At 46.9% G+C, this 18,666-nt stretch overlaps 1 long non-coding RNA gene across 2 annotated transcripts in view; it reads left to right on the top strand.

Moving 5' to 3' along the window:
- LOC309636103 overlaps window positions 1-18,666 on the top strand; it is a 164,843-nt gene that overhangs the window by 137,932 nt on the left and 8,245 nt on the right. The window contains exon 4 of one of the 2 annotated variants that reach the window (XR_014249232.1): window positions 1-18,666. This exon is cut by the window's left edge and continues 10,955 nt beyond it. The exons of the other annotated variant lie outside the window; for it this stretch is intronic. This is a non-coding gene — a long non-coding RNA (uncharacterized lncRNA). 2 annotated transcript variants of the gene reach the window in all.

Here is an 18,666-nt window from a genome sequence, read left to right as displayed (position 1 = left end):
GGAGGTCATAGCTGAAGTTATAGGATGACAGGATTTAGAAAGTAAAGAACAGAAAGCAAGAGGTGAGGACTAAAGAAAACCTACCCTCAGGAAATGGGAGGAACAGGTGACAGAAGCAAGGAAGAAGCCGCCTGAGGTTGGGGGAAGAACTAACAGATGCCAAGGAAGCGATGTTAAGATAAGGGATGATCAATAATGAGGATACCAATGTGGTATCTTATATTTGCATAAGTGCTATCCAGTTTCCAAATTGTTTTCATGTATGTTAGTGCATTAACCATGCCAGGGATGGGCAGACAGACATCAATAATATTATACCCAGTAGGCAGCACAGTTTAGATTCTACCTAGGTCTGTCCAACTCCAAATCCTGGGCTCTTCCCAGGATTTGGAATTGGACAGACCTCGATAGAATCTAGCTCCTTCACTCACTCGTGTGACAAGTTTCTTGAACTGAGTCTCCATTGCCCTGTTTTCAAAATGGAGATAATTCTACCCACTAACAGGGTAGAATATTTGTGCTCTGTAAAATACCTGCACCAAATGACTTGCAAAGTTGTTAGTTTCTTTATGGTCTCCACCTACACCTCATGGTTCCTCATCTTACAGATAAAGAAACTGAAGCCCAGAGTGGGTGAGTGATATACCCCAGGTCATAAGACTCCACATTCTTGGCTTGAGACCCATGGGACCACTGGACAGGTCCATAGATGGGCTTCAGTGGGTATGGAACTCTTAAAATCATATGCAGACTGGATATGAGTGTGTGATGCGTGTTTTTCCTGGAGCAAGTGTTCATTATTTACATTGGCATCTCCAAGGGATCTAGGATCTAAAAAGGTTAAGAACTTCTGCTCAAAGGTCAGTTGTACTTATTTTTCCCGAAGTGCCTTGATTCATGCCTCCCCATATTCTTAGCCATCCGTCTTCCCATCACACATCTTCTTCCAGGACATAGTTTCACTATTTTTCTGCTGACTAACCAGTCTGAAAACCAGGAAACTTGCTTCATGGTCTCATCTCATATCATTCATTCACTCCACAAGCAACTGCTTATTACCTGCAGGTCCAGTCCACACCATATATCTGGTACAGGGAAGGACCAAACATGGATGAGGATCCCAGCTTGAAGGAGCTTATGGTCAGGTAAAGGAGTAGGCAGGAACAGAGATAACTACGATAGATACAGTCTATGATGGGAAATATGAGAGAAGGGGCACAAGCAAAGGTCATCTGGAAAGACTGCATTTGGACTGCCTCAGCATGGACCTTGGTGAAATCTCTCCATCCATATGTCTGTTCATTCAGAGAAGTACAACCCTCAGCTTCATCTTTATTCTTCAAACCACCACAACTTGCCTTCCACCCACCACTTTGATGAAATGCTTTCCTCCAGGTAAACCACCAGGAACCCCTCACCCTCTTTTACAGACTCTGCCATTTTTATCTTTGATGCTCTCTCTGTGACACTGAGCTGTGTTGGCTGGTACTCTGTGGGTCTCCTTCCTCCCTTGGCTTTCCTGACAGCAGCATCTCCTTCTTTCTCCTGCTTCTCTGGGATCTCTTCTTTCTCACTCCCAAGCTCCCGTTAATGATGGTATTTGCCACAGTTCCATCCACAGCCCACAACTCTTCCCTTTCCACATACTCACCCCTATGACCTCATCCAGGCCCATGGCTCCCCTGACCAAATTCACACAGACAATCCCCACACCGTTTTTTTTCCATCCAGCCTTTCTCAGAGCTTAGCTCTGAAAAACTGACCAGCATCTCCAGCTGGATTCCTTAAGAATCTCAATTTCAACTCATCTACAGCGAACTTACCACCCTCCCCCTGAATCCATTTGTGTTCCCAGAATCAGTCACCCAACCAGAAACCTGGGAGCCACTGTGAATGCCATTTTTCTATCACATCTTTCATCTAAGCAATCACTAAGTCCTGTGAATTTTACCTTTCAGAAGCTTTTAAACTGGCTTCTCCTTTTCCATCTCTGCTGCCGCTGTCTTAGTTGTGCCCTTACCACATCTTTCTTGAATACCTGCAGTAGCCATCTCACTGCTCTTTCTACTGTTCTCCGCCCATACCAATCCAGCCTATAATAGCTATAACAACAGTTAATCTTCACCAAGGATTGCTACATGCCAGTTCTACCCATACTATCTCACTGCATTCTTACAACAACTCCAAGAGGCAGGCACTATCATTAACCCCATTCTACAGATGAGGGAATTGAGGCACAGAGAGGTTACGTCACTTTTTAGTAACACAGCTAGTAAGTGGCATGCCAAGATTATTCTAAAATGCAAATTTTAATTATGCTACACACTGTCCTAAAATCCTTAAAGGCTCCCCATCCCCTTAATACAAAAACTCAAATTCTTTAGCACAGCAGTGTAGACCTTCAGATCTGAGCCCTGCCTACCTCTCCTGTGTCAACTTTGCCTCTGGGTTTTAGTACATGCTGTTCCTTCTTTTTTTAAAAAATTTATTTATTTTTTAATTTTTTTGATGTGGACCATTTCTAAAGTCTTTATTGAATTTGTTACAATATTGCTTCTGTTTTATGTTTTGTTTTTTTGGCTGCGAGGCATGTGGGATCATAGCTCCCCGACCAGGTATTAAACCCACACCTCCTGCATTGAAAGGTGAAGTCTTAACCACTGGACTTCCAGGGAAGTCCCCATGCTGTTCTTTCAACCAGAAACTCCCCTTTCCCTACATGTTCCCCTTCCTGACTTTTTTTTTTTTTTTGCCTTGTAACCCCTACTCATTCTTCTCAAAACTCAGGCATTGTCTCATATACAGAAGCCTTACTTCACTGTGAGTGCCCCGCCCTCCCCAGCTCAGGCAGGTGCCTTGGTGGACACTATAATGTGCTGTCCGATTCCCTTCAATGAAGAACTTACCCCAGTTGCTGGGAGTGCTAGCAGACAGTCTTCAGCTTTCAGCTCCCATGGGGGAAGGGCCTCAGTTGAAGACAGCTGCCCAGCCTAAGGTCACACCCACTTCTGGGGCTACTTGCATTCTATGACCCACCAACACAGGGGTATGAAACCTCTGGCCACAACTTGGGGAAAAATTGAAGGGCCATTCTAGCCTCAGAGTGACTCAAAGGGCTAGGCTCTGCCCAATCCTGATTCCTTCCTCTCCTTCCACAGGTTTTGATCCCAAGAGCTTCCTGATAACACTCTGAGCATTTATCTCTATCTCAGAATCTGCTTCCTGGGGAAGCCCTCAGTACTTACGTCTCCCCAGCTAGGCTCCCTGAGGACTCAGTGATCCAGGGCTAGGGAACTACTGGAGAAAGGCAACAGTCCTCATGAGTCCCAGCCTGAGGGGTGCAGCTCTTTAAATGCAGGGCAATAAGTGACAAAACCCTCTCTCTCCATTGATCCACCTGGTCATGGCTTCTTAACCAGATAATTCATCTCCAGGTGGCCCTGGACTTCCTGACCCCAGGCAAGTCATTAATTTGGTGACTCTTACTGTCCTCCAGTACTCACCTGACCCTCAACCCCCGGAAACCCCCAAACCATAGTGTGAGGCCAGAGCATTGATTTCAGAAGGCAGAGGATGGGGATGTGTGGCAGTGAGGTTGCAATCCCCTGTCACACACTACAACCACTCTGAAAACAAGTTACTCATACTCCAACTGCTCTCAGTCAAGGTAATGTGGACCCCCAAAGTACCAGCACCCTGAGACCTCACATCCTTGAACTGCTAATTCCAAATCCTAAACTCTTGATCCTCAAATTAAAGAAACAGCTCAATGTCTTGGAAAAGGCACAGCTTTGGAATCAACTAAATCTGAGTTCAACTCCTGAATCTTCCCTGTCTTGGTTGTGAGGCCTCTCGCGAGTCACTTCAGCTACCTAAACCCTCATTTCCTTGTTAGTTAAACAGATGTGGTGACAATCCCATCTCACAAGGTTTTTTTGTTTGTTTTAATTGAGACACCGCATGTAAGACACTCAGCACACAGGGGCTGCTCAGTAGTTTACAGCTCTCTTCCTCTATACTTGAGAATTCTGAATCCCTAGAGTCAGAAGCAGAATAAAGTGAGAAGCAGAACTCTCACTGTTATAGTACTGACTATGTGTCAGGGACTGTTCTAAGTACCCTACTCATACCAAATCAATCCCGTGAGGCAGGTACCATTATTAATCTCATCTTGCAGATGAGGAAGTGTAGCACAGAGAAGTTAAGTAATTTGCCTGAGGTCACACAGCTAGGAAGAGGTGGAGGCAGAATTACAACCCAGGCAGTCTGGCTCCAGATCTATACCCTGGGGGTGTGGAATGAGCTCACACAGTAGGCTCTCAAGGAAGCTTGTTGAGAAGGAAGAGGAGGAGGAAGGGCAGTGGAGGGGAGGAGGAAGGAAAGGTCACTGTCTAGGCAGATGAGGAAGGCTGAGGGAACAGGTCAAGGGCCATAACCCAAAAAACATATCAGGGCCTGTCTGGCAAGAGTGGGACCAAGAATATGAAAGGTCTTGGGGATGGGCCATCCATGGGCCTGGAGGAGCCTGGACTTTGACCAGAGCAGGGTAGAAAGCACAAGACATGGTGGTGAAACGTCTTGATGTTGTCAACATTTGTAGTTGGAGGTCAGTGTGCGTGTATACAAGGGTGTATTTGGTGCCTGTGGTCTGAGCTGGAGCCTCTTGCAGGGGTCGATCAGGGAAGGTTTCCTCGAATAGGTGACACCTGAGTGTGGCTTTAAAAGATGTGGAATGTGGTTGGTGGAGAAGCAGGAAACTGCGGGCCTGTCAAGGAAAGTGGCCAGTCCTGAAGGGCTTATGGGGGGTGGGAGTGAGGGTGTTGGAAGGGGTAGGTTGGGGCCCATTGTGGAGAGCTCTGAATGCCATGCTGAATCGTCTTGGTCAATGGAGCACTTGCTCAGAGTAATGCTTCAGAAAAAATAATTAGTCAGGAGGAGATGAAGGGCAAAGATGAGGAGAATTCCTTCTCCTACCCTGGGGGCCACCCACCCCCTGCATCCCTGTGAAGTCATCTCCCCCCTCCCCTGGTCCTCTGACAGACTGGTTATCCTGGGAGAAAGGAGAAGCGGGTCGCCACAGAGTCATCAATCCCCTGTGTCTTTTGTTCTTGGAAAGTGCCTGCTCCACTTGCTGCAGCCAAAGTGGGCACTGGACCCCGAGAGTGCAGGTGGGTGTGGTGTGGAAAGAGGGCAGAGCTAGAGGACAGAGAGATGGAATGCATGGCAGATAGTGGCTCCTTTATGATTATTTCTTGATCCACTGACTAAGAGAAAGACAGAGACACCCAAAGAGAGATACACATAAAGGGAAGAAGAAAAACAGAACATGCCTCCAGGAGAAGGACTTACCTTCTTTCCCATTTGTCTCCCACAGCACCAGGCAGCACCTTGTACACCACAGGAGCTCAAGAATTATTTGTTGAAATATGAGACTCAAAGGATATTCAGAAAGTGGCCAATGACTGAGATGGACACAAAAGGTGGAGAGACCTGAGATTTGGATTGAGGAGCTTGGTGGACCTACCTTTTCTTGTTGTGTCTGTATTTGCCACCGTTTCCTTGCCCCTTAACAAAAAAGCAAGTCCTGAGTCTGCTCCCTTCCCTTGAGCCTGCAAAGTGAACAGATCTCAGAGGAAGACTTCAAAGGCCTAACCCCAGGTTCTTGGAATCTCTGGCAGGGAGCAGGGAGGAAAAGGGGAGTGGCGGTCAGGAAAAGAACCCTAGGCCAGGACTTAGTTGCTGCCTGGGGCTGCCAAGGGTAGGGTGGAAGTAAAAGGAGGTTCTCTGCCTTCCATGGTTCCCATGCTCCTTCACCGTCCCCAATCCAAGCCTTGCTCAGAGGCAGCCTCTGTCACACAGGTAACATGCTTTCTCATGAGAGGCAGAGAGTTAGCTGTGAGTATGGGGACACTTAAAGACAGAAGCAGGTAAGGCACAGGAAGAAAGCAGAGGGGGAGGACATGGGAAAAAGGGAAGGAGAAGAGAGGAAAAGAGGGAGAGAGGGAGAAAAAGAGAGACAGAGGGGAGAGGGAAGAGATGGGAGAGAAGGTCGGGGGAGAGGGAGGGAGAGAGGGGATGGAGAGACAGAGAGAATTTTTCCCAAAAATGAATATTACATAGTTAATAGAAGCAAGTAGGCATCTAACAGGTGATAAACATAAACACTGGGGTCAGAGTCTGATTGTCTTTACAACTGTCTGCTGCCCAGTTTGTCTGTTTATCTCTCTGTCCATCTCTATCTATCCATCCATTCATGTACCCATTTCTTTTTGCTTTTAAATTTGTCTAACTAGCCAGATATCTACATGTCCTAGGTTTGACTACCTGTCTGTCTTTGTCCATCTGTCTATTTGTTTTTCTACCTGTTTTTGACCTGTCTGTCTGCCAATTTGTCGGTTGATTTGGGTAGCATTAGGATGCTTTTGGCTGCAAGTGACAGATGATCCTACCAAAAGTGGCTTAGGTACAGAACTGGAACAAAAAATTTCACAATTTGTATGGAAACACAAAAGACCCCGAATAGTCAAAGCAACCTTGAGAAAGAAAAACGGAGCTGGAGGAATCAGGCTCTGGGACTTCAGACTATACTACAAAGCTACAGTAATCAAGACAGTACTGGCACAAGAACAGAAATATAGATCAATGGAACAGGATAGAAAGCCCAGAGATAAACCCACCCACATATGGTCACCTTATCTTTGATAAAGGAGGCAAGAATATACAATGGAGAAAAGACAGCGTCTTCAATAAATGGTGCTGGGAAAACTGGACAGCTACATGTAAAAGAATGAAATTAGAACACTCCCTAACACCATACACAAAAATAAACTCAAAATGGATTAAAGACCTAAATGTAAGGCCAGACACTATAAAACTCTTAGAGGAAAACATAGGCAGAATACTCTATGACATAAATCACAGCAAGATCCTTTTGGACCCACCTCCTAGAGAAATGGAAATAAAAACAAAAATAAACAAATGGGACCTAATGAAACTCAAAAGCTTTTGCACAGCAAAGGAAACTATAAACAAGACGAAAAGACAACCTTCAGAATGGGAGAAAATATTTGCAGATGAAGCAACTGACAAAGGTTTAATCTCCAAAATTTACAAGCAGCTCATGCAGCTCAATATCAAAAAAGCAAACAACCCAATCCAAAAATGGGCAGAAGACCTAAGCAGACATTTCTCCAAAGAAGATATACAGATGGCCAACAAACGCATGAAAGGATGCTCAGCATCATTAATCATTAGAGAAATGCAAATCAAAACTACAATGAGGTATCACCTCACACCAGTCAGAATGGCCATCATCAAAAAATCTACAGACAATAAATGCTGGAGAGGGTGTAGAGAAAAGGGAACCCTCTTGCACTGTTGGTGGGAATGTAAATTGATATAGCCACTATGGAGAACAGTATGGAGGTTCCTTAAAAAACTAAAAATAGAACTACCATACAACCCAGCAATCCCACTACTGGGCATATACCCTGAGAAAACCATAATTCAAAAAGAGTCATGTACCACAATGTTCACTGCAGCTCTATTTACAATAGCCAGGACATGGAAGAAACCTAAGTGTCCATCAACAGATGAATGGATAAAGAAGATATGGCACATATATACAATGGAATATTACTCAGCCATAAAAAGAAACGAAATTGAGTTATTTGTAGTGAGGTGGATGGACCTAGAGACTGTCATACAGAGTGAAGTCAGAAAGAGAAAAACAAATACTGTATGCTAACACATATATATGGAATCTAAGAAAAAAAAAGGTTCTGAAGAACCTAGGGGCAGGACAGGAATAAAGACGCAGACGTAGAGAATGGACTTGAGGACACAGGGAGGGGGAAGGGTAAGCTGGGATGAACTGAGAGAGTGGCATGGACATATATACACTACCAAATGTAAAACAGATAGCTAGTGGGAGGCAGCCGCATAACACAGGGAGATCAGCTCGCTTGGTGCTTTGTGTCTACCTAGAGGGGTGGGATAGGGAAGGTGGGAGGGAGACGCAAGAGGGAGGAGATATGGGGATATATGTATACGTATAGCTGATTCACTTTGTTATATAGCAGAAACTAACACACCATTGTAAAGCAATTATACTCCAATAAAGATGTTAAAAAAAAAAAGAATACTGGGACAAATCAAGGTCATGTGCCTCTTGATATAATGCACTGAGAAGAACATAGCATCATTCCTGCCAAAAAATGCATAACATGAGGAAACATCAGATAAACCCCAATTGAGAGATACTCCTAAAAAAAAACCTATTCTGTATTCTTGAAGATTATCCAGGACATGAAAGACAAAGAAAGACTGAAGACCTGCTCCAGATGGAAGGCAACTACAGAAACATGACAATTAAATGCAATTGTGACTCTGGAGGGGATCCTGAACCAGAAGGGGAAAAAAGGTATCAAGGATATTATAGGACCAATGGGCGAGGTTTGAATGGATCTGTGGATTACGTGGTAGAATTATATCTATGTTAATTTCCTGATCTAGATGATTGCATATGACTATGTAAGACAGCATCCTTATTTTTTTTAGGAAATACACATTGAAGTATTTAAGCTGGAAAAAAAAAGTGGCTTAGGTGATAAGAAAAATATTATCTCACATAACAAGAAGTTTGGGGACAGAGAGATTCCTAAATTGGTCAATGTGGCCCAGGGGCATCATTTGGCACCCAGATTTTCACAGCTATCCTCTACCATCCCTGGCACGTCAGCTTTTGACTCAGGAGGAACCTCAGGGTTTCAAAAAGGCTGCAGCAACTCAGCACATTACATCTTCACATAGGAAAGTCCAAAATCCAGAAGGAGAGAAGAGGGCACATCTCTTCCATCGGTCCTTTTATAAGTTTGAGGTAAAATTTCCCCAAAGTCTCCTTAAGAGACTTCCTCCCACATTTCAGTGGTCAGAATTGTACCATATATCCATTTGTAAATCAACCTCCAGCAAGGGGAATGGAATTACCATGATTTTCCTGGACCAACTAAGATTCACCTCTGGGGCAAGGGAGAGGTTCAACCTTCCCCAAAGCACCTGGTCTCCAAACACCAAACAAAAGAATGGGTTCCGCTAGCAAGAAGGGAGGACAGAATGTGGGGCATGGCTACTGGGTAGGCCTATTGTACATGCTGAGCTATACATCCATCTTCTCTGTGCAATCAGCTGTCCATCTAGCTGTCTATCGATTGGTCTGCCTATCGATTGGTCTGCCTGTCTGTTGGTCTGTCAGTCACTCCTGGAGACCGTCTGCCTACCTGACTACCCATGTCAGTCTGTGTGTCTATCTGTACACCTATTTATCTGTGTCTCTATTTGTCTTTTGGTCTGTCTATAAATAAATCTATTAATGAGTTTGTGTGTTTACTCAATATGTCTGTCTCTGTCCATCATCCATCTTGAATTTCTGTCTACTTCTGCCCGTCTCTTCCTCATCTGTCCCATATTTTTTAAATGGATAGCTCATTTCTTTTTTTTACCACAGAATAGTCTGAAATAACTCTTGAAACTCATCACTGTGGACAAAGCACTGACCACAGGGCCCACATCTCCTAACAAGAGAGACAGCAGCAGGGAGAGACTGCTAGAGTTCCCACCCCACCATCTCATGGTGCACCATCTCCCCTCTTCCCAGGTCCTGCCCAGAGGCTGGGTTGCTCATGGTCTCTTACCTGTGACAATCAGGCCCTTCCTAAGCTATCTGAGCTCCCAGAGTGACTTTGTTCATTCATTCGTTCTTGAACGAATATTTACTGAGTACCTACTATGTGCCAGGCCCTTTCTTAGGTGATGGAGATACAGAGAGGATACATGGTTCCTGCCCCTATGGGATTTACAGTCTATGCATAGACACGGCCACACATAGCCACACTTACACAGGCTTATACACCACAATGGATGCTCTCATGTGTGTGCACACACAGGTTCTCAAATATACATTTAAAGACCCACACAGCCACACCCGGGCCCTGCCAGCCTCTGCAAACATTTGTTGAGCCTAATATGTATGTGGCACTTAAGTTAGTCCTGTACAAAAGCTCATCTTACACACACACACACACACACACGTACACACAGTTATACATTTTACTGCCCTGGGACCCTGATAGTAGGGCACAGGGAAGTGGCACAGGATTCTTATTTCTGTCCCCACATCTAGGCTTGACTCCCTTCATGACCTTGAGTAATCACTTCTTGACCATACAGTATTCCCTTGTACAAAAGGGGCAATGCCTGGCCCAGGGATGATCAACCCCCTCTCATTCCCTTGAACTACTCTACTCATGTTCCTTTATGGGATAAAAGTTGCTTCTGACCTGTCACTGCGAACATGTCTCTTTCTTTCCTCCCCTCTCTGCCTGTCTGGTTCTCGTCATGTCTCCACAGGGTCTCCCCCAACAGTGCTCCTGCTTTTGTGTTTCCCTTCAGAGTGTGACTGTGTCTGGGTCTCTGTCTTTGTGTGGTGTTTGAGTATTAGGATAGAGTGTTTGAATTCATGTCTGAGTATGTGTTTGAGCTGCTGTGTATTCCTATGTGTGTCTGCCATGGGTCTCTGTGTGTTTTTATCCAAGAGTGTGTGTATGCATACACACACACAGGCGTGCGCGTGCGAGCACGCGCTTGACTCCCCTAATATGCTGAATGGGCCATTACGCCTCTTGTATGTGGGGCTGGGGGTGGATGGGGAGGGGGAACAGAGGGAGGCAGCAGGATTCTGTAAAAACATTAAATCCCAAATAAAGTAGAAAATATTTTTTAAAATCACCGACTTCCCGTTTTCTCCGAAATGGAGTGAAACGAGGCTGGTCCCAAGGCAGGGGCTCCGCGGGGCCAGCCACTGGAAAGGGGCAGCGCTTTACTTTTTATTTTTGTAATAAGAGGAACTGAATTAGAAAAAAGGGGGAAGGAAGAGCAGAGTCAGATTGTTAAAGGATTCAATGAGCTGTGGCCAATGTATTCGAAAGGTGCTTAAGGCAGCAGAGCCGCTCACCAAACACACACTCACACGCACGCACGCATGCACACACACTGTCATACACAGCCACACCAAGGCACCACATACCGCCATCACACTCACACGACCGAGACAAAGGCACATTCAACCACACTGGCATTGGGACACACACCCAGAGAAACACAGACACACAAACCCATCCCCACACATCCCCCACACGGCCAGTATACGCTCCAAGATGCACGCGTCCATCTCAGGTGCCAGGGCAACTAACTCAGATACACCCTGAGACACAAAATCATCTACCGCAAACAGATACACGCAATGATGCAGACGCCCAAAGACAAGACCACACATTCACAGTCACACACAGACACTCACACTCCCCACACTTGGATCCACACAGATATTTTCGTATATTTTACGACAACTACCAAATTCACTTCCAACACCTATATACTCACTCCCACAACAAACTCATCGCAAATAAAGTTCACACTTACTATCACGCTTGTTCTCTCACCCATGCACCCACTATGGCTGATACACAAAGACACTCAGGCCTCCGAACACACCCACACCTTCACACACAGTCACCCAACACACCCCATGTGTAGTTATTAACGATACCATACGTTTATAGGGAGATTTACAGTTGAACATGCATTTTGGTCTATTTAAGCCCCATAATCATCCTGTGAAACAGATACCCTTATCCTTATTTTAGAGATGAAGCAACAGAGCTCAGGGAGGTTAAATGACCCGCCCAACACCACACACCAGCAACAGGCCAAGCCAGGACGAGAGCCCCCTGTTTAAAAATTTAAATTGCCAACTGCAGAGAGCTGAACAAACACAAACACACAGGGTCTTGGTCTTGCTCACACGTTCTCATGAACTCAGCCTCACGCTCATTTACGTAGGCAGGTTCAATTTCACACACACACCCGACCTTTGCCTGGCCCAACAGTAACCTGCATGTGCTGTGCCCACATTCCCACACACAGTCACCCTCTTCTACCTCCCTTTCTCGTTTTCTGTTTCCCCAGCTGCTTCCTAATCCTGCCACCCCTGGATAGCCTGAGCTAAGGTAAGTTTTCAGGGGACAGGGATGGGACATGAGCCAGGCTCTTCCTCTCAGCTACACCTATGACCGCATTCCTCCCACCCCACCAAAAGCAACCCCACCTCGTGGCTGCCCCAGCCCCCTCCCCCAGGGCCTGGGAAAGGTGAGCTCCAGCTTCCCTCGCCCTACTCCTCCCACACACTCTAACCACGAGGACATTAAAAAGTGCTGACAGGGCAGGGGAGAGGCCACCTGCCTGCTCGCCAGTCGGGCCACTTTCATCTCAGCTGCCTCCTGCTGCAGCCGCTGCGGCCCTGGCCTTCCCTCCCCCGGGTCCCTCTTTATTAATCTGGTCCCGTCTGGCCAGCCCAGACCCGCCTAGTTGCCCCCATCACCCCTTTCCCCTCCAGCACCAGCGGGGGGGCTCCAGCTCCCCAACATCCCAGGGCCGCGCCAGGTGGAGGCTCCATTCCCTGCATCGATCATCCCAGGGGCCACGGAGAGTGCCTCCAACAGTCCGGGGAAGCTCCTTCTCCTCCAGATTTACAGCAGGAGATGGGGGTCTCCCGTGCCCCCCACTGACACACAGACACATCACACACCGAGTCTCACCTGCACAGGACATGCATGCCACACACTGACAGTCCTACATTCACACTGCACAGCAACACACCCACACCCACAACCTCAGCCACACCCATTGTTGTTACACTGAGTTACACATAACACCCACAATGACAGTCACACAGAAGGACCCCAAGGGGAGACATACACCAAGAGCCATACGATAACACAGCCACCCGTAGTAACCATCATTTAGAGCACACGGTTAACAAAATCACACACAAGCACCCACACATGACACAACATCACACACTAGGACACACTATCACCCAGCTCGTTGTTGCCCATAATGATAATCAAATGGTACGTGGCTCATAGTGGCACTCAATAACTTAACATTTATTGAATGAATAAATGATACAGTCGCAATACATTCACACACTACACTGCACACATATACCTTAGAGCCAAAATGCATATGCCATAAAGAGTGGAAACCAGCCCTGCTAAGAATACCCCAAGCAGCATGTGACTGATGTCAGAAAAGCAGTCAGAAGAAGGTGATGGAATGAAAGCAACCCAGCTGGGAAAGGGTTGGGGACAAGGCATTCAGTTACCTTTTGCAACTGGAGACATCTTTCTGAAACACAAATCTAATTCCAGAATAAAGCTGCAGCACTCCTCAACAGCCTGCACAGCCCCGTCTTGTACACAACCCCTGCGTGCCTGCCCGGCCACGGTCCTACTTCCTGTGCTCCAGCCATAGTGGCCTCCTCTCATTCCTTAACCCACTCTGCTCCCTCCTGCCGCAGGGCTTTGCATATGCCACTCCCTCTGCCTGCAAGACTTTTCGCTCCTCTGTTCTCCCAGTTTACCTTTAGCTCTTGGCTCCAGGTCACTTCCTAACTATGTTAAATCCCTCATGCTATAGACTGAATGTTTGTGCCCCCCCCCATTCATATGCTGAAACCTAATCCCCAACGTGATGGTATTTGGAGATGGGGCCTTTGGGAGGCGATTAGTGCCCTTATGAGAGGGACTCCAGCGAGCTCCCTTGTCTCTTCTGCCATGTGAGGACCCAGTGAGAAGACGGTGATCTATAAACAAGGAAGTAGGCCCTCACCAGATACTAAATCTGCTGGTGCCTTGATCTTGGACTCCCCAGCCTCTGAAACTATGAGAAATAAATTTCTGTTGTTTATAAGCTACTCAGTCTATGTGTTTTGTTCTAACAGCCCAAAAGGACTGACATCTCACTTATAAGCCCACCTTATCAAACCGTTGATCTCTCCTTTACGGCACTTTTCACAGATGCAGTTTTTCTGTCCCCACTACTAGACTGAAGGCCCTATGAGGGCAGACAGTGTCTGCTTTTGCTTCCACCAACTCACAGGACTGCTACCTAATAGTCCTGAGGGCTTACTCTGTATACATCACATAGTAGGTGCTCAATAAACATCTAAATGAATGAATGACAAACACGAGGTACATAAAAGAACACTAGAGGGACAGCTTGGCTAGAAGTTAACAAGTCCTAGAATGCTAGAACTGGGAGGGATATGGGGAAACCCTGAGTTTTTGCCCTTGCTGTGTGACTCTGGGCAAGTCTCTTCATCTCTCTGGGCCTCATTTTCCTCACCTGTAAATGAAGGCATCAGAATGTGCTCTGTGGAGCTCTAGGGGTTCAGGAGCATCCAAGTTGCTGTGGGCAAGGATGGGAGCAAAGGAGAGCAAGCTTCAGTCACAGCACTTCTGCTTTTATCTGTGTGTGTGTGTGTGTGTGTGTGTGTGTGTTCAGAATTGAAGGCTCTAAAGTTTAAAATATTCTTTGAAATCCCTGAACTAGGTGAGCTCTAGTTGTCTTCTGGAATAGTACAATGCAACAGAAGCAGAATAGTTCCAAAACAGTTAAGATGCAAGAGCACGTGCTACTTTTTATCTGCAAAGTTATCTAAGTGGACCCTCAAAATCGACAGAGGAAAGGAGCAATAAGACTTGAATGAGCCCAATTGGAGGAGGATTCCTCGAGGAGAGGAGTTTTCAACATCCTCTGCTGATTCCTAACTCTGGTGACAGACTCAAAGAGACCAGGGAGCTGGTGGGGGAGGGATCAGGGAACCACTTCCCAGAAGGGACTGTGATCAAAGCAACAGACTAAGAAAGGTAAGTCCTGCCTGAATAGGAGCAGGAGAAGACACTGGGTGGGTGGGGTGAGGGGGGAGAAGGGCACAGGGTGGTCCACACACTTTCTGAAAAGCCCACATGCACTGAGGATGGCAAACAGGAAAAATCTCTACAGTCAAGTCACCTTACAGGAACTGAACTTTATCCTGGGAAAGGGAAGGCTGAGGGCACAGGAGTTGAGAATCACTGAGTACGGAGGGCAGGGTAGGAAAGCCAGATAAATCAGGATAGTTACAGGACACAGGCTATCTGTTTTTCTCTGTGTTCCTTGAGGGGGGCAGAGGAAATAATAGCCTAAACTGGGGGGTTAAGAAGCGGGGTGGGGCAGAGAAAGGCCAGAGAATGGAGCCTGGAGAAATCCACTACTTTGTACCTAAGGTGGGGATGGTTCCTTGGGAACCCCTTAGCTAAGAGAAGAACTTCTTCTCCTACTCCATCCCCTCCATCAGCCTCAATGTTTCTTCTCTCTCATATATACCCTTTTCAACCTGCCTTGGGAACCTCAGTTGTCTCCCTCGTTCCTTGAACTCCCAAGTTTCTCCAACCCACAAGCCATCTTCACCCACTGCCTCCTTCCTGCAGTGGCTCCCCTGCCTGTCTCTGGCCTCCACCCTGCTGCTGTCCTGAAGTCACTTGTTCTGGAAGCAGCCAACCCCTAGGCCTATTCTCTGGGGTACCTGGCGCTGGTGATGCCCTTCTGGAAGCCCTCTGCCCTCTCCTAGTTCTCCAACCTCTCTAATTCTCTCCCAGCAACTCTTCTTATCTGCAGAAGGGGCCCAGGCTCAGTCTGAAGGTTTTCAGTGCTTTCCCCTCCACACTCTCTCCCATGACCAACTTATCTACAAGCAGGACTTCAAATTCAACTAGCAACCCCATAGGAATGACCCTCAAAGGGGCCCTCTTTTATAAGTGTATTGAGTGTACTCAGTAGATGTGGATTAATGACTCCCAAATCGGTACTTCAGTCCAACTTCCAACTGGCATCCCCAATTCCTCACCAGATTATCTCCTCCCAGATTCCCCATCACGACATCAAATTCACTGTGATCACCTTGAGTCCCAAACCAGCCCATGTCTCCCAGAATTTCCTCTCAGGTCATGTGCCTGCTAGATCAGGCCCAGCCCACTCTCCATTCATGAATCTTCACACTGGGAGTTTCCCTTCAAATGTCCCTTAGTATTGCCACTTATCTGCAATTTTAACCCCAAACCCAGTCCAACTCATGTGCCTTTCCTCCAGGGTTTGGTCCAGATTCTCCCCCCCCAACCCAATGTCTTCCCTGACTGCACGAATGGTCTTCCTAAATATGCCATGCCCTCATCCAGAACCCCACAGGTCTCCATTTCTCTGCTCAGTGTCCAGAGCCCTCAGTCTGATCTTCTGGGATGGGCTCCCAGCCTCCTCTGCAGCCCTAAGCCTGCCCTTAGTATCCTCCAGGAACACTTGCTTCCAACAGAGTATAATTCTTCCCAGCCAGACAGGTGTTCAAGCTCCTCCCGACACTTGCTCAAGCTGCTCCAATCTCTGGGATTGCTACTCTTCTGAGGAGTTAAATCCCAAGCATCCTTTCTAGCTGAGTTTCTCCTGCATATTCTCAACTGGGACATGACTGACCACTGTTATCACTCCTGGCTCCTGCCCACCAAAAACCAGTAGCTCCTGCCGGCCACATCAACAAAAATGTCCCTGGTTGAGAACCACTGGTTGTATACTGTTCTCTCACCTTCGTCTCAACTACTTGATCGTCTCTAAATCACCAGTATGTTCCAAGACCTTCTTTCAACTTCCTCAAAGTCCTTAGCTTCTGGCTGGAGGCTATGAGGATCAATGAGAAATAATAATAATAATAATAATAATAATGGCAGCATCCCCTAAGTAGAACTTTCTATGTACTAGACACGGTTTTAAGTCCTTTACATATATTTATTTAATCCTCACAAAAATCTATGAGCTAGCATTACTATTAACCCCACTTTTCAGATGAGGAAAGTGAGGAAGAAATTAAGTAATTTTTTCAAGGTCACTTACCTAGTAAGTATTGATAAAAAGGCATAGCAGAAAGCATACGCTTTGGAAACAGAAAAAACATTCAAATACTAAACTCTGACACCAACTGGCTGTGTGACCTCAGCTAAGTTACTTCCCCTCTCTGAACCTTGATCTCATATGTAAAATAATAATAATAGCACCTACCTAATTCATGGACGGTCCTGTGAGGATCAAACCAGTTAATCTAGAACAGTGTTTGGCACAAAGCAATGCTCCCTTTCTGCATCTCCTTATGTTCTTCTCTCCACTCAAATCTTACCTCAGATACTTAAAAAGAGTAACAGTGATAATCCCTCACAGTTGAACTCAGGCTCTTGGCTCCTCTACACTGCACTGTTCAATCAAGCCTTCCCAGGCCTGCTCTGGCAGCTGTTCCTCTCTTCCCCAGCAAGGCCCCTCCCTGCCTTCGTAGTGTTCTGGCCTCTAGGCTCCCGAGACTGTTGTAATCTGGTCGCACCATGGCTTGCTTGCTCCATCCTGCTCCCAGAAGCAGAGCGTCAGACCTGACCCAAGAGAAAACCAAGCCCGGATCTTCTGCCTCCCAGGTCTGCTGGGCAATATGTCAGATGTCCAGACCACTCCTTTGATTCCACCCCTTCCTCTGTATCCCTCCAGCCCAGCCCCACCCTGGCCACCCTTACTTGAAGGAGCCTACTTTAGGAGGTCAAAGTCTGGGTCCAACCAGAGCTCTACGACTTCACCCCTTTCTTCTCATCTGCGGCTTTGATCTCTTCTAGGCCCTGGCTCCCTTCCCTTCCTTTCCCGTCTATAACTTGGCTCTTCCCAGTGTCTGCTCAATCTCTTCCTCTCCAGCAGCTCCTTCTCCCCTGTCCTCTGTCCACAGATTTGCTCCTCTCCCCCAGGCTAACAAAGCTTTGCTGCGGCTTCTTTTTCAAACTACAACCCATCTCCAGCCCTCTGTGTTTCTCAAAGGATAACCTACAATGGTCTACACTTGCTGCCTCATTTCTTCTCCACCAACTCACTCTTTAACCCCTACCATTCTGCTGACCTCTTAATCACCAACTCTAATGACCTTCACTGGGTCCTCACCCCCGCCTCCTATACCAAACAACTCTTCAGAGTTCGAGCTTGTGACTGCCCCTCCTGTGTTCTCTCCATCTCAATGACCTCCACTCTCTGGGTTCCACTCCTGCTTACTTGGGAAGTGCTTCTCTGGACGTATGTTCACACCTGTCCCTGGAACCCTCTTCTCTCCTGTCTCCTGGGTGCTCTCATCTGCTCAAGCCTCAACCCTCACCGTCCCTACTGTGAGCCCAACCCTGAGCTTCTTTCCCCTGTCTTCCACCTCGCCCCTCCCGCCACAGCCACACCCCTCTGTCCTTCTCACTTACTCTACCCCGACAGTGGTCCCAGCCCTCTAACCAAGCTGGTCTCTCTACTGTCCTCCAAACCTCAGATGGATTCAGGCCTCTATATCTTTGCTCCCCTGCAGACAGACGAAGACGCCTCACCCTCTCATTCCAGTGTTTTTTGTTTCCTTCATTTTCATAAAATCATAGTCAGAACAAAAGTAACTAAAAATAAATTCTACCCATTTTAAGGTACAGCTCCAGCTGCCCTGCTCTAGGGAGCCTTCTGTAGGTGCTCACCTACCTCTGACCTCCTAGGTGTTTACTGGCAGAACCCATAAACCCCTACCTGACTCTACTGAGTCTCCCTTTTCCCTAGGTAATGTATGAGTCTTGTCTCCCACACCAGGCTCTGGGATCCCCAAAGGCTTAGAAAGCAGGGTGTCCTCACAAGGTCCTCCCCAGAACCAAACTGAAGGAGACTGCATCAGATGGCACCTAAGTTCTCTTCCAA

Source organism: Balaenoptera borealis (genome assembly GCF_965194805.1).
Source record: "Balaenoptera borealis genome assembly, chromosome: 10".
Taxonomy (NCBI): domain Eukaryota; kingdom Metazoa; phylum Chordata; class Mammalia; order Artiodactyla; family Balaenopteridae; genus Balaenoptera; species Balaenoptera borealis.
The sequence above is the reverse complement of the archived record's forward strand: the minus strand, read 5'-3'. Positions and strand labels throughout refer to the sequence as shown.